We start from the raw sequence: 26,516 nt of genomic DNA on the forward strand, positions 1-26,516 counted from the left end.
CGTCCCGAAGGACTCTTCCCTTTCCCCTCTCCTTTTTAATCTTTGTCTCACCCCCCTGATTCGGTCCTTACGAGGAAGCAATGTCACTGCCTTCAATTACGCAGATGACATTCAGCTGATCTTCAACATCGACTCCTCGGACCAAACAATCGGTAACTTCCAGTCCACTCTGCGTCACATCAGTGACTGGATGGGGGCTAACCACCTAAAAACTTAACCCCGATAAAACCGAGCTGTTGCTTATCGGGGGCTCCTCCAATCCGTGGAACTCCAATTTTTGGCCCTCTGACTTGGGCTCCTCCCCTTGCCCTGCCGACTCCGCCAAAAGCCTTGGAGTGATCATATCTAAAGACCTGTCGATGAAGCCCCAGATTACCACCATGGTGTCTTCTAGCTTTTTCCATCTGCGAAAAATTCGGAAGATCTCTCGTTTTCTCACCACTGAGGCCCTTACCCTGGCCCTTTTGGCCTTGGTTATGTCTAGAGTCGAATATGCCAACTCGTTGTATGTGGGTATCCCTGCTTATCAGCTGAATCGACTGCAGCTGGTTCAGAACCAGGCCGCACGATTGATCTTTCATCAGCCAAGGCATCAACATGTTCGCCCTATGCTAAAGTCCTTACATTGGCTCCCCGTGGCTGAGCGCTGTAATTTTAAACTGGGCTGTATTGTCTTTAAGGCCCTGGCAGGCCTTGGCCCTGCCTTCATTTCTTCCTCCCTCTGTCACTACGTCCCTTCCCGCAACCTTCGATCCTCCAATCTTGCTTTGCTTAAAACTCCCACCTTCAAAAGCAAGAAGCATGGTGGGCTTCGATTCTCGTTCCTTGCTCCGTCTTTTTGGAACGTGCTCCTGTTAGAGTTTAGGCTTACTTCCTCCTACACCCAGTTCAGGTCTCTCCTGAAAACTCACTTGTTTCGTAAGGCTCACAATTAGGTTTTCTTTTGGCTTTCCTTTCCTTTCCTTGCTGACCATTTATCCATTTATCCTTTCTGTTCCTTCTATGCCGACTAGCGCCAAGAAACTGCTGGGTGTAAGCGCGCTCTACAAATTTCCTTACATAACATAACATAACATATGCTTGCGCTCCCATAGCTTGACATGGCTGGATAAGCTCTCTTAATCGCCAGCGTCTTTCCACGGTGACATGGCAGTAATCTGGCCTGGTGAAGAAAGACTGGTTCTCAAAAACCCGTTTGGCATTTGGACGTGCTTTAGCGTAGATCTCTTCACGGAGCAAAACGTTTCCAAAATAAATTAAGATTGCTCTTGGCATTTCGGTTCCATCCTTGCCTCAATGTGCTGATTTCTTAAGCATCATGGGAAAACGATGAACGCGCTGAATCTCAACCTCCCAGTTCCAGTGGTGAAGTTCTGGAAAGGCACCTTTCATAAACCTCAAAATATACGCCCAGATGTTGTCGCCTTCAACGCCTTCTTCAATACCAAGAATGCGGAGGTTATTCTCAAAATCCTCCATTTTCCATTCGAGAACTATGAGCTGCTTATCATATGATTCAGCCTGTACCTGGGCTTTCTCTACGTTATCCTCTAGTGTACTTGTGCGTTCTTCAACATGGGTCAGTCTTGCATTTACATCTGTACAAGCTTTTGCCATTTTCCTTACAGCACCTTGAAGCTTCTTCGTAGCCAGCCTGTTTTTGTTTCCATCCATATGAGTCTCCTCCTGTAGTTGTGTAATGGAATCAAAAATCATTTTTAAAGAGGGTGAAGACTCGTCATCTCCGTCACCCTCCTGACCTGTTTGGTCCGGATAGGTACTCCTGGTGGCGGAATAATCCCATTTCAGAGTGGGGCCCATACTTCCTCTGCTTTCTCTTCAGTAGCCCTCCACACCTTTCTCCAGAACTTGACCATCTCTCTGTTTCTTCATAAGTTTTTTTTTCCTAACCATTGTATCTTTTTGTGGCGTGCTGGGGCTGGTGGTAGAGCTGGAGAGCTGAATGTTGCTGCTCCCTTCTGCCTTGGATGGGCTAAGCTCAGAGCCATCAGTCACTGAGAAAAACGTGTCCCCCAGATCAAGATCAAGATATAGTGTGTCTTCTGGATCATTACTTACTATGATCCCATCTATTAGTTTACTTGTATTCATCTGGTCCTTGGTAGCTGTAGGGACTTCCAACACATCAATTGGTCCAGAAGTTGTGCCTTGCTGTATTTCCTCCATTACTTAGCATGGCCCAGATCATGATTTTTTGGCGGGCTATGGCTTCCACTAGCTTGGCTGAGCTTGGCCGAGAGATCAGCTTGGGAGACGCTGACTAAGGTAGCTACAGGGTGTACATCACCAATAGAGTCAGTCTGACTGAATTGCAGCTGGGCTTGCTCATCGTTGTTTGCCTCCCTTGCCTTGTTTTGCCCATTTTCGCCCTGTGTAGTGGTATCATTTCTCAGAGCTGGTGGGGTAGCGGGAAAGAAGTTTGCTATGCTATTTACCCTGCCCAAGTCTTTGAACCCCGTTCTTGCCATAGCTATACCCTGTTAGGTTATTTATTTATAGTTACACTTAGGAGAGAGTTAGCCAATATATTAAAGTAGGTCCTTGTAGGTAGTGGATCACCACATAAGGGCACAATTAAATACATATTCAAACAACAGATGGGGTGTGAACTAAAAAACACAACTGATAAAGGTCGTGTGCAGTTCATTTTTCCCTTCACACTTTGAAACATGGACTGCACTTCTTCCCAGACGTGGGTCATGATCACACTGTAACACAGGTATGATGGTAAACTTCTCTGACGGGTTTTGTGTTGGCTTCAACCAATGTGGAGTTGCATTAGTTCCCCTTCAGAGGGCACCTGGCTTTGCAGCACTGTCTGTACTTGCATATGGTTGATTTCTGTCAGAAATGGCATAGTGATAAAAAAATAATGACCTTGAACGTGGCCCAAAGTGATTGTCAGTACCTGACAGTATTTGCATGCATTCCACCCTTTTCCTTTGAGTTGTGCTAAGTGCAACAGGTACACCCAGATAGGGGCTCAGTGCTCACTGCGACTCGCGACTCACACTTTACACCGATGAAGCCAAAGAAGGATTAAATCATTAAAGCTGCCTGGGTTTGCCTTTGTTCCATTTCAGAAGGGAACTGACTTGGGAGTTGGGGGTTACACTGCTCCAGTTGGGCCATGACAAATTCTGATTGTTTATAGCTGATCTCTCTCTGGACTGACATAGTAGGTGAAAAATGATGGAGTGGAATGAGGCCATAAGTGATTGCAAGTGGCTGAGATTATTTCTATATAATGAATAAAGGGAACCCAGTCGCTATTTGTTACTGCTGCTTTATTTTATTTGAAGCAGATATCACCCAACTTTTTCAAAATTCGTGGGTGTTTATGATTTATTTATTCGTAAACACTTTTACAAGTTGTTTCACTTGAACAATTCCGTGTGTTAGTCCGAGGGTTCTTTTTGTCAGACACCAGAGACTAATCTTTTATATACAATTTATACAAACAACATTCAAAATTAACCATTTAAACAACGACACTTTACATTACTATACATGATTACTTATATTTACATATACTATACAACACAATCCAACTAGACCCTACTAACAATTTTACTGCCAGACCGTTGGTGTATTACTTCGGTATAGTTAGGGACTGGCTGCGCCAGGGCATGCCTTTTTCATGCGCCTGTCTGTGTGGAAATCATAACAATCAATAAATGGCCCTTAGTGCATTAAATGAACAAGAACAAATCAAGTGTTACACAAGCCGACGCGTTTCCAAGCCTAAGTGTTGCTCGCTAGGCTTTTCATCAGGGCTTCTGTAGTCTTGAACTAACAGAAGCCCTGATGAAAAGCCTAGCGAGCAACACTTAGGCTTGGAAACGCGTCGGCTTGTGTAACACTTGATTTGTTCTTGTTCATTTAATGCGCTAAGGGCCATTTATTGATTGTTGTGATTTCCACACAGACAGGCGCATGAAAAAGGCATGCCCTGGCGCAGCCAGTCCCTAACTATACCGAAGTAATACACCAACGGTCTGGCAGTAAAATTGTTAGTAGGGTCTAGTTGGATTGTGTTGTATAGTATATGTAAATATAAGTAATCATGTATAGTAATGTAAAGTGTCGTTGTTTAAATGGTTAATTTTGAATGTTGTTTGTATAAATTGTATATAAAAGATTAGCCTCTGGTGTCTGACAAAAAGAACCCTCGGACTAACACACGGAATTGTTCAAGTGAAACAACTTGTAAAAGTGTTTACGAATAAATAAATCATAAACACCCACGAATTTTGAAAAAGTTGGGTGATATCTGCTTCAAATAAAATAAAGCAGCAGTAACAAATAGCGACTGGGTTCCCTTTATTCATTATATGTTAATACGTTGTCCTACCCAGTTCGCTTTTGGACACAACCTCTCCATTTGTATATCCATCTGAGATTATTTCTAAGCATTCCCCCCAATCAACTCTGTGTTTTCCTCAGTGTGAAACCCGATGTGTGAAAGGTATACACAGATGTGGGTCCTATGCTCACTGTGCCAGAGTACTCAAGCTATAACTCACTGATGGGGCTCGATTATACTTAAACCAGTTTGATAATGCTTGTGCTGCGATTCAGAGGGTTTCTTGGCTTTGCAGTTTAGGCAGCACTTCTCCTATTGGGGAAGGGCTAACTAAGTCTGATTTGAATGTATTTTTCTCTATTTGGAGTAACATTGTTGATGAACAACGATGGACTGGAATTCAGCCCTGAGCGATTGTCAGTGGCTGACACTATTTGCAAACACTCCACCCTTCACTTTTATCTTTAACTCATTGCGCTACTCCAAGTGCAATGAGTAGGCCCAGTCACAGGATTCGTGCTCACTGTGCCAGTGGACTCAAGCTATAGCCTTTCACTTTTGAAGCCTAAATAGGCTAAAATGAGTCTGAGGTTATTTATGTTCCTGTTGAGAGGGAAACTGACTGGGCAGTTTTCACTTTACAACACATACTCAAATAGGACCAAGATCAATTTGCATATAGCTGGTCTCTCTGTACAGTGGCATAGTGGGTGAAAAACGATGAACTTTAGTGTCTCTGGTAAGATATCCAGTAGCTAAGACTATTTAAATACATTCCTCACATCACCTTTGTTTTTGCCCAAATATTGAACAAGCACTAGGCACCTGGCTGCCCAGTTGTATTTTTGCATATTTGCTCTGCACAAATTTACAATTTTAGGCAGTGAGAGAAGTGACTTGTACAGAGCCACACGATGTCAAGGTCAAGCTTGACCTTGCTTGCCCCAAGGCCAGTAACATGGCCACTAGACAACATTTGACCTAAAATATTATAATACCAAAAGAGGGATATGTACCTCTTGTAATCATCAAATCAACATGGCCCTAAAAATTAGCATAAAATTTGTAAAAAAAAAAATACAAATTACCATTCACTCCCCATTTCCAATCCTCATACCTGTTTTACAGCTTTACGACTTCCATGTTTGAAGAAAACCTTTGCACGGTTCTGCATTCAATGGGCACATGGCTGGACTGGAAAGAGAAACCAGCCCTGGCAATCTGCTCGATTGACCCCAGTAGTGGGGAGGTTGCTAGGGAGAAGAACTGCTCCCGCTGCACTACTCCTGCTTTTGTTGCTTGGAGCCAATATTGCTGCAAAACTGGCCCCCAGTGACAAAACCGCTCCCCACGGGTCCAAAACTGGCACCCACCCTTCAAGCACACCACTATTAAAGGAGCTTTGAATTTAAAATAAATGCCTTTGCTATTAAGACACTGCCTTAATCCCTTTTCATGTCTTCGCCCAGTTGACTTGTGAGCCTTGCCACCCAATGAATTCTTCTTCTGAGAGGCGCTTGCCCCTCTCTTGTGCCCTGATATGCAGTGCCACAGTCAAAAAACACGTGCTCACCCTAATTTTACGAAATGAGAATTCGATTGGATGAACTTAGGTTCTAATTGAGAATATTTATTTACCAGCTGGACCTATGCCCTCTTTGTGCTATTGGGTATGTGGAGATACTCAATACAGGTGTGGCTGTTCATTATTAGATAGTATGCAATGAATAAACTATTGAAAATCGTGCCAATGACACTGCTCACCTGAATGCAGGTGAATGTGGTTTCATATTACTACTACTTACATTGACGGCATTATGCGTAATTATTAATCTAGTTCTCAGTGCTTGGCCATTACATAACAATCTAATTGAATTTTTTTCATGGAAATAGAGTTAATTGAAGTAGACATTTTAATAACGTTTTGCATATTATTTTCTGCGCCGCTCCTACACAAGTTCAAATCATTTTGAATCTAATGTAGAGATGAATTATCTGCGCCTCCTAAGGGGTTTCATTAAACATTTTTAGTTAGACATTTGTATTTAAAATCTTCAAGAAAATGTATGAAAACATCTCATCTGATGTTTGGTCTTCTCTGCCCATTTATATTTAAATAACCATTACTCGTCTTGTGTTTTTTGGACAGTCTACCACACACAAATCAACGACATACACACACAAATCAACGACATATTTGGGAAAATTTGCTTTTTGAATAAGGAAGCTAAATACCTCAAAAGTGATGCGAAATGTGTATTTAGCAATATATTTTAGTGTAAAATGCTTACATACATTTTGGATGCAAGGACACCATTTGTGCAAAAGAAGTGTAAAAGCACAGGTGTTGAGTACAGCTGTTTGCATTCTTCTTTTTTGTCTAGTGCCTGTGCTCCAGAATAGAAGGTTTGCTGCAACAGCGTTGTAATTATGCCACATGGTGTAATTTCAGGAATTTACAGCAGCAAAATAATGCAAAATTGTGTGGCTCTGCATGGCTTGATAAATCTTGATGCAATGCACCACAAATCGCTGTGTTATGTTACTCGGCCACAGGAAGGCTTCTCACGTGTGGAGTGTGGGTGTTCCCATGCATCACCCATGGAGTTTGGCGCATTCCCAGATTTACCATTACTGGTGGAGCTGGGCATGCATCACGAATTCTATACATCATGAGGGTAGGTACAACAAGGAGAAATATCTTTCTTTCACTTCGTACTTTCCTCTTTCTAAGGGCCTGATTCCGATGCGGTTAGGAACGCTTCCTAACAGCATTTGCGGCGTACCAATTGGATTGGGAATGTGTCTTTCCGACCGAGGGCCTGATTCCAATCTCACTCAGAAAGCCCTCTGGACGACTTGGATCTGGAGAGATTTCTGAACAACTTGCGCTCAGAGAGTCAAAGCGACCTATTCCGATGTATCCGTATAGTGATGGACTCAGTTCAGTTAGACTCCCATTGAATTCAATGGGAGCCTGTGTACCGAACCCATACACAGACTCCCATTGCAAAAAGAAGTGGGTAGGGAAAAACGTGCATGGGGTGCCCGCCACATTGTGCATGCATGGAAAGGGGGGACCCATGGGTACCCCCCACAACCAATTCAGAGGGCCCAGGGTGAAGGGGGGCCTGCCACAGCCCCCCTGAAGTCCGTTTCCCACAGCCATTTCGCCCCAGCAAAACCAAGTCGGTACTGCTGACAGAATTGGTCATCATACTCTCTCATTCGAAAGCTGCCCCCATTGAGCTGCAGGATTCGGCTCTAAATGACTCAGACTGACTGATTAGGGTTCAGAAATGATTCAGTGACGCGGAAGGCTTCCTTGCATCGCACTTAGTCATTCGGAACGGGGGACGGTTTGGACTGAAACATATGCTCAGAATCAGATTTGCTTATTCGGAATCCTGTTTGGAGCCCTTCCTAACAAGATCGGAATTGGGCGCCGAATCGGAAAGGTTTCCAACCGACTGAGTACGATATTAGTTAAGCATTAGGAATATCCTAATCTGAACCCGGCGGCATTCTGAATGACTGACCCATATGGAGCATAATCGTACTTCTCTACGGGCCGCTTTTCTGAGCGACTGATTACAATGCTGGATTTAGACAGACTTTCCAAATCGTGCCGCCCGCCCCGAATCGGCAGTCGGAATCATACTTTGGGGGCCCGTAGCAGGCCCTTATGCACCCAGAACCTTCACATCTGGCCCTTGGGGGTACCCATGGGTATCCTTTACCAGCCATGCACAGTGTGGCAGGCACCAGGGTGGGAGGAAAAACAAACAGCCAACAGAAGAAAGAAAAACGAGGAGAGGCAACAGAACGCACAAACAAATATTCACTACGCAGCAGACAGAAACAATAGATATAACCATGGAATCAGAATCAGAGAACAATCTCATAAACAACTTATCACAGCATGAATTAACTGAAAAGCAACAGATGGTGATAAACAAAGGCTTGACATTTTGCCCAGAGAAAGATCACGATTATGTCGAGACAAGAACCAACGTGTACAAATTTATTTGTAAATTTAAATTTGCTAAGTTTTTTGCCAAAAACAAAACAATACCATCTATGAATCCAGAGGCATCTTCACAATGTGTAGGAATAGCCAGTGAACAAATATCAGATCTCAAAACGATATATATGATTTAACTTACAAATTACAGGATAAGAATATACCTGAATCAGAGATACTTAGAGATTTAGGCCTACACTTCCTACGGGCAATAGGATTGACCTATATCATGAATTAGTGACAGCTCATATGGAGAATTTAAATCACAAGGTACAAGACAAACGGAAAGAAAATCGATCCAAAGCAGAAAGAAATACCTTACCGGAACTTATGGACAATCACAATATAGAAATTAAGCCAGCTGACAAAGGTGGTAATATTGTGATAATGGATAAAACACAATACAAAAAGGAAGCTTTACAACAACTAAATATTCATGAAATCTACAAAAAACTAAGACAAAATCCAATCAATGGTTTGACATTGACTCTACATAATAAAGTTGACACATGGCAAGAAAGAGGTCTGCTGAGTCTTAAGGAAGCAGCATTTCTTAAAATTGACTGTCCGGTGATAACCACAATCTACTTCCTTCCCAAAATACACAAAACATTAGTGAATCTGCCCGGTAGACCGATAATATCTAGCAATAGTGGACTTTATGAATCAATCTCCAAATATGTGGACTACTTACTAGCCCCTGTAGTGACCAAACTAAACTCCTACATTAAAGGACACTGGGGACTTTCTGAGAATCTTAGAGAGAACACACTAGCAAGAGGGTTACCTTCTGACTATTATTGATGTAGTATCTCTCTATACTCTTATAACCATGAGATAGGATTGAATGCGCTTGGATGCTTCTTTCGTCAGAAAGATATGAAATATTTGGAACATACAAAAATGATAATTTAGATGGCTGAAATGTGCCTTAGAAACAACACCTTTCTTTTTGATCAACAACTATATATTCAAACTTGCGGTACTGCAATGGGAGTTTCCTTCTTTCCAAGCTATGCCAATCTCACCATGGGGTGATGGGAGTAGACAGTGACTTTGGGGAGAAGGAAATGATCATCACACAGAAGGAATAATGCTGTGGTTAAGGTTTATTGACAATATATTAATAATATGGAACGGTACATCTGAAGAGTTTATCCAAAATTTCAACCTGCTGAATAATAATGATATAGGTCTAAGTTTCACTTGCAACACCAGCCCAGAAATAATCCAATTCTTAGATATACAAGTGTACGTGGAACAAGAAACAATCAAGATGACTGTACACCGCAACCCGACTGCAACAAACAACATTCTACATGGTTCCAACTTCGATCTGAAATCCTTAATAAAGAGTATACCATACTGGGAGTTTCTAAGAATGAAACACAACTGCTTGGATGAAAGGGACCTAATCATTAAGACAAACAAACAGAACTCAAGTTTTTGAATAAAGGATACACACCAGCATACATCAATGAAGAAAAAGAAAAACAGAGAAGATGACTAAGCATGGGCGTAAAATCCGTTCCGTTCGCGGAATTTGCGGATTTTTGGCAAATTCGCAATTCGCGAACTCTCGCGAATTTGCCGAAAATTCGTAAATTCGCACGCAGCGGATTTTTTTTGCTTGGTGATACAATTTTGCAGCGCGCGGCGTTCACTTACCGTCATTCAGCGTTTGCAGAGTTGTTTTTCTCCATATTTTGTGTGTGCTGCGCCATTTTGGATCTTGCTGCGGGATCCCGCGGGAGTTTGGCGACCGCGATTACGTCATCGCGGCTTGCCACCTTGCACAGCACGCATCGCGAGAGTTCGCAATTGCGAACAGGTAGATGCGGCGGGCAGCAACAATCTCGCACTCGCGAAATTGCAAAATTTGCAATTCTGCACAAGAAATCCACCAGCAAGCAGCATAAACCTTCTGGAAATTATGATTTTTATCAGAATAACTCCTCAGGTTGACATTTGCCTGCACTTTTTTTTGCAAGGAGTCCATTTTGGGGGGTGGGGGGGAAGGAAGTGCCCCACAGTCTCCAACTTCCAGTTCCTGTCCAGCAGGCTCCTCCCAGTGCTTTCTTCATGTGCTGGTCACTTTCATTTGGATCTTGACCTGGAAGGATTACTTTTTGTGGATGCTGCTGGATATTTGGATTTGAGGCCTTTTTGACTTTCTTTGGATCACTTTTGGATTAGAAATCAACTTTCACAAGTAAGTTTGTTTGGGGCATTACAGTTGCTGCAACTACAATTGTGGACCTTTTTTCAGAACATTAAATAAAATATATTGTGGGTAGCCACAGTATCCAGTAGGACCAGGGTTAGTTATGGGTGCATGATACAACTGTTTTGTTGAATTTAAACATCATTGAGGCCATGGATGGGCTGGGATTGTGCTGAATTGTGTGGTTTTTGTCGATTTTTTGGGGCTGCTGTTGGGGCCTTTTGCCCAGGGGTAGTGAGTGGTGCATGGACTGAGTCTGCCTGTGGGGTCTCACTCTCTTTAATGTAAACATCCTGGATGGCATTGGATTGTGGTGATTTTTGTGTGTTTTTCGTTTTTTTGGGGTGTACTGTTGATGCGGACTGGCCATGTGGGAGGTGGTGGCCATCTTGAATGCTGGTACAGGCAACATGTGCTTGGGGTGCAAGGGGCCATTTTGAAGACAGGCAGTGTCTGAGGCCTGCAGCCATTTTGCCTAGCTTTCATCCATTATGCCCAGGGGTAGTGTGGGGTGTCTTCTTGAATTTAAACATCATTGAGGCCATGGATGGGCTAGGATTGTGCTGAATTTTGTGGTTTTTGTCGATTTTTTGGGGCTGCTGTTGGGGCCTTTTGCCCAGGGGTACTGAGTGGTGCATGGACTGAGTCTGCCTGTGGGGTCTCACTCTCTTTAATGTAAACATCCTGGATGGCATTGGATTGTGGTGATTTTTGTGTGTTTTTCGTTTTTTTGGGGTGTACTGTTGATGTGGACTGGCCATGTGGGTGGTGGTGGCCATCTTGAGTGCTGGTACAGGCAACATATGCTTGGGGTGCAAGGGGCCATTTTGAAGACAGGCAGTGTCTGAGGCCTGCACCCATTTTGCCTAGCTTTCATCCATTATGCCCAGGGGTAGTGTGGGGTGTCTTCTTGAATTTAAACATCATTGAGGCCATGGATGGGCTGGGATTGTGCTGAATTTTGTGTTTTTTGTCGATTTTTTTGGGCTGCTGTTGGGGCCTTTTGCCCAGGGGTAGTGAGTGGTGCATGGACTGAGTCTGCCTGTGGGGTGTCAGTCTCTTTAATGTAAACATCCTGGATGGCATTGGATTGTGGTGATTTTTTGTGTGTTTTTCGTTTTTTTGGGGTGTACTGTTGATGTGGACTGGCCATGTGGGTGGTGGTGTCCATCTTGAGTGCTGGTACAGGCAACATGTGCTTGGGGTGCAAGGGGCCATTTTGAAGACAGGCAGTGTCTGAGGCCTGCACCCATTTTGCCTAGCTTTCATCCATTATGCCCAGGGATAGTGTGGGGTGTCTTCTTGAATTTAAACATCATTGAGGCCATGGATGGGCTGGGATTGTGCTGAATTTTGTGTTTTTTGTCGATTTTTTGGGGCTGCTGTTGGGGCCTTTTGCCCAGGAGTATGCCCAGGGGCATGGACTAAGTCTGCCTGTGGGGTCTCACTCTCTTTAATGTAAACATCCTGGATGGCATTGGATTGTGGTGATTTTTGTGTGTTTTTCGTTTTTTTGGGGTGTACTGTTGATGTGGACTGGCCATGTGGGTGGTGGCCATCTTGAGTGCTGGTACAGGCAACATGTGCTAGGGGTGCAAGGGGCCATTTTGAAGACAGGCAGTGTCTGAGGCCTGCACCCATTTTGCCTAGCTTTCATCCATTATGCCCAGGGGTAGTGTGGGGTGTCTTCTTGAATTTAAACATCATTGAGGCCATGGGTGGGCTGGGATTGTGCTGAATTTTGTGGTTTTTGTCGATTTTTTGGGGCTGCTGTTGGGGCCTTTTGCCCAGGGGTGGTGAGTGGTGCATGGACTGAGTCTGCCTGTGGGGTCTCACTCTCTTTAATGTAAACATCCTGGATGGCAATATATTGTGGTGATTTTTGTGTGTTTTTCGTTTTTTTGGGGTGTACTGTTGATGTGGACTGGCCATGTGGGTGGTGGTGGCCATCTTGAGTGCTGGTACAGGCAACATGTGCTTGGGGTGCAAGGGGCCATTTTGAAGACTGGCAGTGTCTGAGGCCTGCACCCATTTTGCCTAGCTTTCATCCCTTATGCCCAGGGGTAGTGTGGGGTGTCTTCTTGAATTTAAACATCATTGAGGCCATGGATGGGCTGGGATTGTGCTGAATTTTGTGGTTTTTGTCAATTGTTTGGGGCTGCTGTTGGGGCCTTTTGCCCAGGGGTAGTGAGTGGTGCATGGACTGAGTCTGCCTGTGGGGTCTCACTCTCTTTAATGTAGACATCCTGGATGGCATTGGATTGTGGTGATTTTTGTGTGTTTTTCGTTTTTTTGGGGTGTACTGTTGATGTGGACTGGCCATGTGGGTGGTGGTGGCCATCTTGAGTGCTGGTACAGGCAACATGTGCTTGGGGTGCAAGGGGCCATTTTGAAGACAGGCAGTGTCTGAGGCCTGCACCCATTTTGCCTAGCGTTCATCCATTATGCCCAGGGGTAGTGTGGGATGTCTTCTTGAATTTAAACATCATTGAGGCCATGGATGGGCTGGGATTGTGCTGAATTTTGTGTTTTTTGTCGATTTTTTGGGGCTGCTGTTGGGGCCTTTTGCCCAGGGGTAGTGAGTGGTGCATGGACTGAGTCTGCCTGTGGGGTCTCACTCTCTTTAATGTAAACATCCTGGATGGCATTGGATGGTGGTGATTTGTGTGTGTTTTTCGTTTTTTTGGGGTGTACTGTTGATGTGGACTGGCCATGTGGGTGGTGGTGGCCATCTTGAGTGCTGGTACAGGCAACATTTGCTTGGGGTGCAAGGGGCCATTTTGAAGACAGGCTGTGTCTGAGGCCTGCACCCATTATGCCTAGCTTTCATCCATTATGCCCAGGGGTAGTGAGTGGTGCATGGGCCTTGTCTTTTTGTGGGGTGTCTTCTTGAATTTAAACATCATTGAGGCCATGGATGGGCTGGATTGTGCTGAATTTTGTGGTTTTTGTCGATTTTTTGGGGTGTATAACTGATGTTCCTCTGTCTTCCATTGCTTTTAGGTGCACAAGAGAACCACCAGTGCCAGGAAGAAGTCCTGCTGCTGTGTGTGCAGCAGAACGTCACGTGTGGCCACAGACAACTCTGCAACTTGTGCAACTACGGCCTTCTAAGATGGCCCCAAAAAAAGTTCCCCGTAGCTCCACTAGCAAGAAAGTTGCCAGAAAGGAGCAGAGGAAGCAAGTTACCAAGGAGACTGGTGTGCCGCCCGCCACATTTTTTGGGAATAAAAAAAAAGTACGCCTGCAGCAGCAGCGGGATCTGCTGGGGACCAACCTGGGAGCAGCACCCCCGCTCCATTGGGCTCAGTGCCACCACCACCACGCCAACTTAAGTCCAAGCCCTTGAGTGCTGCAGAGGCAGCCAGTCTACTTGTTCAATCACCATCGACCAGTGATGTTGGCTCATCGCAAGAAAGCAGCAGCAATGTCCCTCAATCAACACAGGTTGTTGTAACTCATCTGACGAGTGTTGAACAACCACAGTCGCAACAACAACCACATGTGCAAGTACATGTGGAAGGAGAGGCAGCGCAAGGAGATGCGCAAGCAGAGGTGCATGGAGGGGCACAACAACAAGTGCCCACAATAGTTGTTCCTCCAGAAGTAGGTGCACATCAGGAAATCGACAATCAAGCCGAGGTATCATTCGAGGAAGCCACTCCTCCTGATGATCATTCATTGTCTTCCACATCCCGAGCAAGGAAAAGATCAAGGGTGGTGTCTACATCTTCTTCAAGCCCACCTCCTTCTGATGATATGGATCTTACTTGGGAACCAGCACCACTGCCGTCTGAGAGTGAGGCTGAGGCACACCATGATCTGACAAAGGTAGCTAAGCGTAAAAGGAAGGTCGTTGAAACTCTCATAGTTATGGAGTGTGATGACGCTCAACAAGAAGTGGCGTATACTCCTGCTGCTGAAGACTCTGACGACGACGACGCAGTCATCACAGGCTTCTCTCCAGTCTCAGCGGGCATGCAGCAAACAGACATTTTGACCCTAGCCCGACAAGCTGCTGAGCGTGATGATGTTGTCAACGAGGAGGCAATGGGAACACCACAATCATTGGAGTTAACTAGTACACCACCACCTACCGCTTTCATATTTCTTCCTCGCCAGAAGGGACCTCCATCCACCTCAACCTCAATTGGTGGTGGGGAAAGTGCACAACGTAGTAAAGTTCAGCAATACGCATCCTCCACTTCATCTGGCATTAGCAGCATGACAACCACCAGTATCGCCTCCTCCGGCCCCCACAGACATTTCAAGTCCGCAGTTTGGGACTTCTTTAGTGTTTGCCCAAAAAGGAAAACCTAGCCATTTGTAGCATTTGTAAGCTTGCAGTTAGTCGTGGTAAGCTTGGTACCAACTATGGGACTGGAGGCCAGAGAGGTCATCTTGAGAGACAGCACGCTGTCCAATGGTTTGCGCACCTAAAGGAGATCAAGGAAGCCCAAATTGCAAGTCAAGAAAATGTTGATGTTCCATCTGATGATGACGAGGAGGAAGAAGCGTCACACACTTCACTTACACCCAGTACCCCTGTCAGCACACCCCCTGTGAGCCACACTAAGAGTGTGGGACAGAGTGAGACACCAATGCGAAAAAGTTAATCAGCGAGCGTAACTGGGTCGAAGAAGTCATCATCATCCCGTAAAATGGTCCAGGGCAACATTAGAACCATGTTGTTTTCAGATGCGCCATATGAACGCAACCACCCAACGGCGCGTCTGTATAACACTAAGCTGGCTAAAATGCTAGCGCTGGACCTTCTCCCTTTTTCTTTTGTAGAAGGGGTTGGTTTTCTAGAATTAGTGGCAGCGCTCTGCCCTAAATGGAAGGTTCCTAGCTGGTTCTATTTTGCCCGAGTTGCGGTTCCAGCACTACATGAAGATGTGCTGGAGGTGATTGGGGCAGCTTTGCAGAAGAGCGCTGTTCACACTATACATCTGACAACAGACATGTGGACCAGTGGCGCAGGCACTGATTACATGTGCATCACTGCACACTGGGTCTCTTTTTCAGGGGTTAAAGCAAAGCTAAACGCAGGTGTTGACCTGGACCAAGTTTTTAAAGCTGCTCGGAAACATGCAACACTAGCATTGTTTGGCTTGGAGAAACGTCATACAGCAGAAAACATTTTGAATGAGTTTAACACAAAGGTCTTTCACTGGCTGTCCCCAAAAAAACGTGAGATTGGTTAAGTTTCCACAGATAATGGCGCCAATGTAGTTAAGGCCATGGATCTGGGTCACTATTTCAGAGTGCCGTGTTTGGCGCACTGTATAAACCTGGTTGTTAAAAAATTCTTGAGTGAAGACAGTCCAGCGTGCGAGTTAGTGGCCACCTGCCGAAGAATGTGCAACCATTTCAGCCATTCTTTTAAGGCCCGGAAGCATCTGAGGAGCCTGCTACATGAACGTCGAATGCCAGTGAAAGCACTCATCCAGGAGGTGCCAACACGTTGAAACTCAACCTTCTACATGCTTGAGCGTCTGTATGAGCAGTTTACGGTACTCGATCAGTATTTCTTAACACTGGGTACAGCTCAGAAGGACCTGAGGCTAGATGCGGCGAATGGAAGCTAGTTAAAAGCCTGACAGGCATGCTTCGTCCTTTTGAGGTCTTCACAAGTGCAGTCAGCAGGGAGGACTGTAATTTGGGAAAAGCTATCCCATTGTTGCGCATTCTGGAGCACAAACTGAAGGCGGTGTCTTCTAAGTTTCAAAAAGATGAAGAAAAGCAAGAAGCTTTTGTTTTAGCGGAGAAATTATTAGAGCGCCTACTTGGCGATGAACGTCTTCAAAAGATCCACTCAGAACAGCATTACATTTGTGCTACTATTCTGCAACCACGCTACAAAAAGGCGCTGGCAGGCAGAGCATTATTTCCTTTTGGTGATGAAGATGTTACAAAGTACAAACATTGGCTAGCCGTGTCAACCATGAGGTTTGAAAGAGAACGGCAGAAAATTCAAGGAAGAGGCAGTACATCAGATTCAGCAGGCCGTCCCCAGTCAAAAGAATCCACTTCTGCACCTGTGGCTGTGGCAGAAGTGACCTCTCAGCTGTTAAAGACACCGGCAACAGGATCATCTGCACCAGAAACAACAGAAACATTGGGTGCAGATTCAGAAGAGGATTGGCCAACTGAGCTTGCGTTTGGTTCTCAAAAGGTCCGAGCAAAAAGTAAGCAAAGTGGAGGAAACGTGGAGAACCTTGAGTCGATGGTGCAGGACTATCTGAATGACTCAACAGAGGTCTATGTTAATGCTGACCCATCGGCGTATTGGCATGGGAAAAAAGAATTGTGGCCAGAGATCACCAACCTGGCTATAAATTACTTGTCTTGCCCACTCGCAAGTGTGTCTTCTGAACGTGTTTTCAGTGCTGCTGGTGGCATTGTAACTTGCAAACGGACCCGCCTCTCGCCCAAAAATGTGGAGAGGTTAACAATGATCAAGATGAATCAGCACCTCATACCACCAGATTACAAAGTACGAGAATACACGACGGAAGAAGACGAGGAGGACAGCACCTTAGATGAGGGAATTTCTTCTGTGTTAGGTGACACTGACCTACTCCTGCCTGAATTCGCAGAGTATGAGGACGAACTCTTCTTCCCTGACACCGAGCCCTGAAAATGAGCCAATGAATCAATAACTTTCTTTTTCGTACTTATTCACTTTTATTCCTGTGTGTCTGTCTTTCTTTGTTTTGCACAGTTAATATAAATAAAACTTTAATCACCTGTACTTTTGCTTTTTGGCTGTTTGGGGGTGTTCTACTTGTTTTCGCCTGGGTTGACGGGTCTGGGGCCATTGCTGGGAAGCTCTAATACCGGATAAAACTGGTTTGGACAAAATCCATGAGGAAAAAGTTTTTGCATTTTCTGACATTTTGCTCAATGTAGCGTTTTCGGGGGCCTGTTTGGGGGGCTTACTGGTGTTTGTGGGTGGGTTTCGGGGTCTGGGAGCACTTCTGGGTATGGATAGTTTTGATAGCAAGAGGTTTGAAGGAAATCCATGGAGGCAGAGGGGAGTTAGGGCCTAGCTGCAGAGCGCGCGCTGAGTGATTTTGGAAATTCACACTTTTGTATATTTGCTTTTTGCCTGTTTGGGGGGGCTTCTACTTGTTTCTGCCTGGGTTGACGGGTCTGGGGCCATTGCTGGGAAGCTCTAATACCGGATAAAACAGGTTTGGACAAAATCCATGCGGAAAAGCCTTTTGGCACTTTTTGTAACTTAGGGTTGGTTAGGGTTAGCCCTAGCAGCAGGATTGCATGTGTTTCGGGGTGTTCTAGATTTTTGCAACTGAGTTCTGGGGTCTTAGAGCACTCGTGGGAATGTGTAATTTTTGTTGCAAGTGATTTGAAGAAAATCCATGGTGGGAAAGGGGGGATTTGGCATAGTTAAAGAAAGCGTTTGCCACTATTCTTAACTTAGGGCTCGTTAGGGTTAGCAGTATTTGTATTGCATGTGTTTGGGTGGGGGGCTGTTTGTGGGGGGTTTGCGAGTCTTGGAGCGATGCTGGGTATGGATACTTTTGCTTGCTTGCAAGTGCTTTGAATACAATCCACGGTGGGTAAGGGGGGATTTGGGCCTACTTTTACTTTCAAAGTACGTTTTGTCACCAGTTTTCTACTAGGCCTCGTTTTTTTAGATCTGATTGGGGGTCTTCTACATTTTTGCGACTGGCTTTAGTAAGGGTCTGGGTGGGAGCACTGCTGGGAAGGTCTAATTTTGTTCTAAAACACAGTTTACAGTACACCTAGCTTGAGGGGAAAGATCCGCTAAATTAATTTGCCCATACTTATTTATCCTTCAAAAGGAGACTCAGACAGAGTACGCACTTTCAAAAATATTGTACTGTCTATTAGGAATCTCAAAGTGTGAGTTTTTGCACTACACAGCGTACATAACTTATATTTATTTGTCAGTGGTGTTCTAATATCACTTCCTGTTTTTCCATCAATAATTACTGGCCGGGTTTCAGTCTGTCCAATGGGAAAAAAAGGATGAAGTCAGGCTTCACATTAGCGAGCCGCAATTCAGCATCCGCCAGGCAGGCAGTGGACAGGGTGTCTTCTGGTCACCAACATTGATGGACGAAGCGTCAGCTGGAATGGAGGAGTGCCGCTAATAACAGGAATGGTTTGATGCGTGCAACTTACTTACCAAATTCAACAGGACAACTACAACAACATACCGATACAGTATCCATTCTTTTCAAATTATTTTTTAAGTAATGTTATTGCTGTGAACTTCTATGAGTGTGACTCTGCATTTCTTGGATCTCTCTCTGCTTCTAAATTGATCCCTACAGCCATTCTATAGGTTTCACTTCGGCTATTTTTTAAACCTAATTTAATGTAAGAAGTGTTTCTCTGAGTGCAGAGATAGGCTAGTGAAAACACTGCAGCCCTGTACTGTCGCATTCTGTCATTCACGGTTGTCGAAAGTACTACTTACTTTTCAGTAACCATGCATGCAGTAGTGCATGCACTTCCTTTATGTCACTTAAAAGATGTATGGTTAGCTTTGTACCCAAAGATTTCTTTATCTTCAATTATTGTTTGCCCATGCGGTGCTTTTTTTTTCTTCTCTCAACAAAACTTACCCCAAAAAAAAAAATACCTATCCATTTTCCAAACCCTAACCCTCTTCCCCCGGGCTGTGTGATTTTGATTGATGTGTGACTAAATGACAGCAATAATTCCACACACTTGCTGGGGAGGATAAGGTCACAGCAACAGGCTGGTGAAGGAATCCGAGGATACATTCTAGACTTACTCAGCTTCAGTACTATTTCTTGTAGTAGTAGCCAATGTCAAAGAAATTCAACGCAAGTACTAGTTATACTTTCAATACTTTACCATTTGTTAGGCTACATTGTGGCACTGTTCTAGTGTACTGTCACCTGCTATATTCTCTATCGTACCGTTGTAATGCTCCAGTAAGGACAAAGCAGGGTTCATTTTCTTTTTTTCCATAGGCATGCAACTGCCACTGTGTCACACCACTAGTACCACCGCAATGAGCACACTTCATCCTCCCAGGATTGCCAACCTTAATCGCCATTTCCCGTGGAGCCAGCCCTGGGCCTAGCCCTACTTTTAAACACAAATTACAGGTAAGATAAGCATTTGGTGGGAGGTAGTATAATGGAGTATTAGGAGAGACGAGAGATTGACGGTAGTACTACTAAAGTCCTAGGACTCTTGAATTCACTTACTCTGTGAGAGGCACTTAGTGTTGAAAACATTTAGCTATTTACACTTAAAGGAAGAAAATGACACAGACTTAAGTTTCAGGAAAACAAACTTACTTTTAAACCCCCACCCACCAGACTCAAAAGCAGTAAAAAAGAGGTATGCTCAGATAAAGTTTCAAAAAGTATATTTGTGTAGCCCTAACAAAATAATCTCCCGCAAGACCCTCCCTAACCCCAACGATTGTCCTTCAAAAGTCCCAAAAACAACCCAACTCCCAATTCCCACCCCCCAAAAGTCTCTAAAAAAGGTGCAAGGGACACTATGGCAGGATGCTGTTCACTTTAGCGGCCAGGGCATCATACTCCTTGCGGAGGGTGGCATGGTCAGAGCGGAGGCCCTCCACCAAGGTCTTATATGTTAGGACCTCCTGCTCCAGGTAGGACACTCTGAGGCATAAGCGGCGCTGGCTTTTCCTTGCAACTCCTGTGGGGGGCAGCTGCTGTCTTTGCTGCTCGGCGGTGGCGGTTGGCTTTGGTAGCCCGCTCCGTACCGCTGGAGCACTGCGCTGGCTGGCAGCCCGTGGGGGGCGCGGAGGAGGATGCAGCTGTCGCAGTGGATGTACCAGTAGACTGCGTGTCCTCCTCCTCCAGGGCCAGCAGCCGCCGATATTCAACGACAGTGGCATCCAGCCTCCGTTGCCGGGCCATTCGAGTCAGCTCCTTCCTTGTTGTTTTTTTTTATTTGGAAGGAGCAACTATATGAAGAAAGAAAGACATAGTCTGTAACCAATGCTCCTTAAGATTAACACAAAATGATTGAGCAGAAAGTTGTGTCAAAGTACAACTAGCAACTTGAAAGCACAGTACATAACTATTGAGGCCAGTATCTATCTAACCTCCCACTTCTTCATCCTTGCTCTAACATTAGTGGGAGTTTAAGGAACAAATTCTACGAGCACTATGGACTTCCATTACAGTCGACTATGACAGTACACCAGTCTTATTCTTCTTCTTCTCTCTTGTTTAGGAAAATTGGTACGTTATCTTATGCAAGCCGGCATAATGCCGGCGCAGTGAACTTGCACCCGAGAAAAACAGACGCACACCATGATGAGTGAGACAGACATGCTTTACTGTACCGGTCCAGTACACGCAGGTGGTGAAGCTCTTACTTTTCTATTACGGGTGGCACTGAGAATACTCTGTTAAAAGGGCTACTGCTTAATTAATTTAACTTTCACCCTACAGTGCAAATGAGTACTAGAAAAGGAAAATGAAGAAGCTAAATAATCTGATTATCTATCACTTCACATGGGATGTATTTGATTACATATGGGATGACTTTAGGTGCTTTGCTTTTTATTGAATGAACAGTGATACACCCACACATGAATGACGTACTACTACTAAACTAAACTTATTAAGAGAGGTAGGGAGTGTCCACCGTAATAACCGGATATATGCTGTGCTTGCAGTTGCAATACAAACTACTGCTACTATTCATGGTAGTATTTGGACAAAATTACAACTTCTTTTCCTTGCCTTTCCTACACTGGAACGGACGTGCGGGTACGGTGTTACATGCTCTTCAAAGTAACACTTAGTTCATCCAGTGACCGTCTACTCTCTCTAGATACACATATGCTATCTAAGAGTCAGATAGTACCATGAACCAGGCATCCATCCATTCAAAGTATATGCACACATACAGTTTCTGTTTCACCCACCCAGGCTGTTCTCCTTCCACCCATCCTTGCTTCATCATTCACCCAGCCATGCACCATACCATATTCTTTCCTTCCCAGCCACCTCGGGAACCAAGCAAACACATATCATTCTTCTTTGCCAGTCATCATTAAATTTCTCATCCTTCCACACTTACTTACACCCTTCTTTCGCTTTTCGTTCATCCCATCCATCAAGTTCATCTCAGATCTGATTGGGATTCTTCTCGCCAAAAACATCACAGCTAAGTCAAAGTACATTTAGAGGAGGCTACTACCTAGTTGCTTTATAATACACCCGTGCAGAAAGCACACTCTGCAGTCTTCAATCTCAATAAGTAAGGAATATATAGCTTACCTCTGCCCGCCACCACCGTGTGAACCCTCACAGGCACATTGGTGTCGTCCGGCACTTGCACCGCCTCCTCCCCAGAAGTGTTCTCCTCATCCAGCACAACCACCTCCACGCTGGCCCCGCCACAAGATGTTCCACCTACAAAGTACATTTAAGAATGTTAGAATACACCACTCACTACTATATAATATTTGGTCTAGGAATAAAGAAATGTGAAAAAAAACAGAAAACAATGTAATAATTTGTGACTGTCTACCCTAAAGTAAAAATGTCCCTTTTTCCAGGGAAGGCTGTTGTCTTGCTGCACTTTTTGGCACAACTGATGAATGCTTGCTTTTTATTTTTAACACGCACCACTTTTTCTCCTAACAGACAGAAGCTTGACTTCTAAGAACACGAGCAAGATCAAGTTCAAACCAGGTGAGAGCTCGGCTCGACCACAAGAAATGTGTTCAATTAATCGTCAGCACTAATCACTTTTCCATTTTCAGTTAAACGTTTCGTTTTATGACAAACTTGATTTTAATAAATGTGTCTACTTTTAATAAAGCTTTTAAACTTAAATAGACTCTGTGGTTTTTGGTCCTCCAGACTAGAGTGGCTGAGCTAAAGGTTTTGCAATTTTTGCAAGCATGAGTCCGTGCTTCTGACACTTCTTGACTCTGACTCCGTACTCTTGTTATTGCGTTGGATAATCATCATTGGGGATCAATCATCGGTGACTTTGGGAGCTAAATGACTCTGCCACACTATCTAGTCAGTAAGGAGATTGGAGGTTCAACTACAAAGTCTGTTATCACTGAGGTATGTGGAAAGTCTAACAGCGCCTATTATAATTTATAAGCTAAGCAATGCATTATTTAGTGTCCATAGTTCTGTTTGTGCAGATTTGTCCCTGCAACAGTTGCAACAGTAGTAGAATGGATTGTCCTCCTATCCAAACCAAAAGTAAAGTAGTATCTTATTCTTTCTTGGTGGTCATTCACCTTTTTATTGTTGGCAATTGTCAAAGCATAAACATTTAGAAGACTTGAAAAGACATTATGGACAATCCCAGAGGACTGCACTCAGTGCATAGAGCTATTGCTGACTAGAATGGGAGTCCAATGGAATTGCCAAATGTGCAATCTTAGTTAGCTACACAGACAGACTAATAAGAATAATCTAGTAATACCACAGGGAGTCATAGTCGAGGCAGGATAAGAATTTAGATACAGTCTACAAGAAGATCAAAGACGATTTAGAAAAAATCGAATGAGGAACGCTAGGAAAAAAATAGGTACTCTATATTAAAATTAAAACTTACCGGGGCCAGCAAAGGAGCCCTCGCCTGACCGATCCTGTTCAGCAGCAGCAGCAGCCTCCTCCAATGCCCTCTTGCCCCTGGGGGGAGCTGATGTACAACATGAAAGAAAGAAAGACCAGAAAACATGGATGATATTTGTCAACCAAATCAAACATTTCAAAAGAACAATAACAAAATATTTTGGCGAAATAGCAAATAGACAACTATTCCACGGGATATATTGACCGATCGCATGTGGTCTACTACGTTATTAGTATTGCTTGATTTGCGGACCGTCGACTTGGAAAGTTCTTATGTAACTCACTAAACAAACTACTAAAAAGGTTCGCCTAGGACTGGCAGGCAGCAGTCCGCAGCACGCGAAGTGACAGACAAAGTCCATCGTGATTGCAGATCAGTGAATACTCAAACTATCAATCCACCACCACTATTTCTTCTTATCGCCATGTGTACAAAGGAAGGACTGGACTTGAGTCTGTAGGGGCTGATTTAGAAGCCCCTTGCGGCTCTTTTGCTCCATTGTTGCGTGACTTTTGTGATGCAGCGGCAGAACAAAAGAGGCGCCATGGTGCGGCGTATATTAACAACGTGACACATATGGGAGATGCATCACGTTGTAAAGCCCTGCGCCATCAGGGGGCGTTCCGGCGAAAGGGAGGGCGTTCATGCGCAGGAACGCATCCTAAAAGTGGCTGAGGGACATCTACAAGATTTCAATCAGTCACTTTGAGGACAATGATGCGTGACTCAAACCCTGCGCCTGCTTGAAGCAGACGTACGGCTGGACGCAGCATTGGGGAGATAGGGCACCCCAGAGCATTGCTGGAGCTGCACCATCGTTGCGATGCAACTCCAGCAATGCGCCGCCTTTACGGCACAGAAGCGTAACGCTTCGGTGACGTTTTGGGCACATGGTGCGCCGCATTGTAAATACGGCGCACCATGGGTGGTGGTGGCGTGGCGCATAATTACTGGCGCTTCCCTGCTACTTTGCAGGGATGCGCTGGTAATTAAAAATCTGACCCTTAGTGTCTAGCATTACGCAGTTCTTTAAACTACACTCATGCATAATTTCACAGGCCAATGAAATGAACACAAAATCGAAAACAAATAAGCATAGTAACAGCGCTACTGAGAAGGAGAGCAGTGCACCTGAAATGCACAGAAGATTTTGAAATATAATTTACCTACAATGTAATCAGCAGCATTATTGCTCTTGGTAAAAAACAAAAATTTGCAAGATAATAACACACAGAGCAGGAGAAAACAGAGTAGTAAAGAAATAGCTACTACTACTCACCAAGCCCGGGGATCTCAACGCCGAGCAGGTCCAGCAAATCGCGTTCCCGGTCCAGGATATCCATCCAACGGTGGGTGACCTGGTTGTAGGTGCGCCGGACCCGAGAGTGTTCGTACATGGCCTGGCACACCTTCTCCCACCGCTTCCGGCGCACCCGGATCCCGTACCCGCTAGCGATCCTGCCGCCTGCCATGATGGTCCTGGGGAGGCGGCGCTGAACATAAAAAACTAGTGCGCCCACCTCCTCCGCGCTGAAGATCTCCCGGGGTTGGACATTCTCCCCCCTCAAACGCCCGCATGGGAGCCGGGCACGGGGTGCGGGACCCTTCCCCTTCTCAGGATGCTCCCTTTACCATGGTCTGGGCAGAAAGGAAGCTAAATAATAAAGAAGAAATAGAATAGGGAAGAAGAAAAGAAAAGAGTTTAAAAAATTCGAATTAAATTAACCAAAAGTAGCAGAAAACACAAAAATATAGAGCTAGAAAAATAGAGGGGTAGATAATAAGTAAAATAGATTAAAAAAAACTTCAAACAAGCAAAGGATGGCAGAGATTCAGAGAGGATACAGAAAGCATGCCCAGAACCATAGCAATGAATGAGAACCAAGATGGCTAAGATGGGTAAGTTCGCGCGATATTTTCCTCGCGATCACACGCGAAATTGTACTAGCGAGCCGCACACTTTGCGAGATTACACATAGCGCCCGGAAACGGAATTACGTCACGCGAACAAGATGGCTGCGCCCATGTACGACCGCTAGGGTAACTTCGCAAACGTTGCGCTACAAGCGGCTTGCGAACACGCAAAAAATCACGCAAACAAACAGGCCGCAAAAAAAACAAATCCTGTATTCGCACGAATTCATGGCTTCCAAAATCAACCTCGCACGAATTTGCGCCCCGCGAAGCGTGTGAAATTGCAGAAAAACGATTTTTGCAAAACTGAAAGCACTCAGCAGGTGCAAAAGTTCAATCTTAACATTTGTAACCATTCCCTCTAGTGCTTCCTGAGGGGCCCCTCCAGAGTTCAGTTGCCTATTTGCAACTATTCTATGACCCTGCTCTGACCCTCACAGCAGGCTCATAGAATAGCTACAAGTAGGTCACAAAGGTCCTGTGAAAAAAAATTGCACTGCAACAGAAAGCAAATTACAGATAAGGAAGCAGGTGCCAGACCGGCAGTTTAAATTCAGTGACACATGAATCAACCCCAAATTAATTCATGTCAGTTGAAGCAGGGCAGGTGTGCTTGCTTTTTTTCACCCCCATAATCTACAGTGATAAACAAACAAGAGGGTGGCAGTATTGTACCAGAGGGTGGCATGGGTGTACCAGAGGGTGGCAGTGGTGAAACAGAGGGTGCTGTGAACCTGTGATGATGAACCAGACGTAGAAACAACATAGTGCGGCCGTTGCGAGCCGACAAGTAAGTTCGCAATTGCGAACTGGTACAAAATCCTCGCGAACTGGCAGAAACCCTTGCGAACAAAAAAAAAAATCGCAAATTCGCGAGAGATTTTGCAGATTGCGAATCCGTAAATACGCAATTTCGCGGATTGCCAATTCGCAAAATCCGCCCATGACTAAAGATGACTTGGATGCAGATTCTACTCGACGTGACAGAGAAGAAGAAGAAAAAAACAATGAGATGGATGCCACAAACCCAGAAATCAGACCTATCCTAACATACAGCAAAGAAAATCAGGAAATCATAAAGATCATGAACAAACATTGGAACAATCTTATGAAAGGTCCAAATGTTGGATAGAACCTGGGTAATCGACCAATGATGGTGCAAAACAAAGGCAAGAGAACTGCAGAATGAACCAATAGAGGTGCAGAAGGAGGTACAAGGGGTGCAGAAAGAAGGGAGAGAAGTGCAGAAAGGAGCAACAGAGGTACAGAAAGAGGTAAGAGTGATGCAGAAAAAGGGAAGAGAGGTATATAAAGAGGCAAGAGAACTGCACAGGTGGAAGAGGGGTACAGAAAGAGGCCGGTGGGGGCAGAAAGAAGCAACAGAGGTGCTGAAAGAGGCATGAGAG

Source organism: Lissotriton helveticus, chromosome 10, assembly GCF_964261635.1.
Source record: "Lissotriton helveticus chromosome 10, aLisHel1.1, whole genome shotgun sequence".
NCBI classification, from domain to species: Eukaryota; Metazoa; Chordata; class Amphibia; order Caudata; family Salamandridae; genus Lissotriton; species Lissotriton helveticus.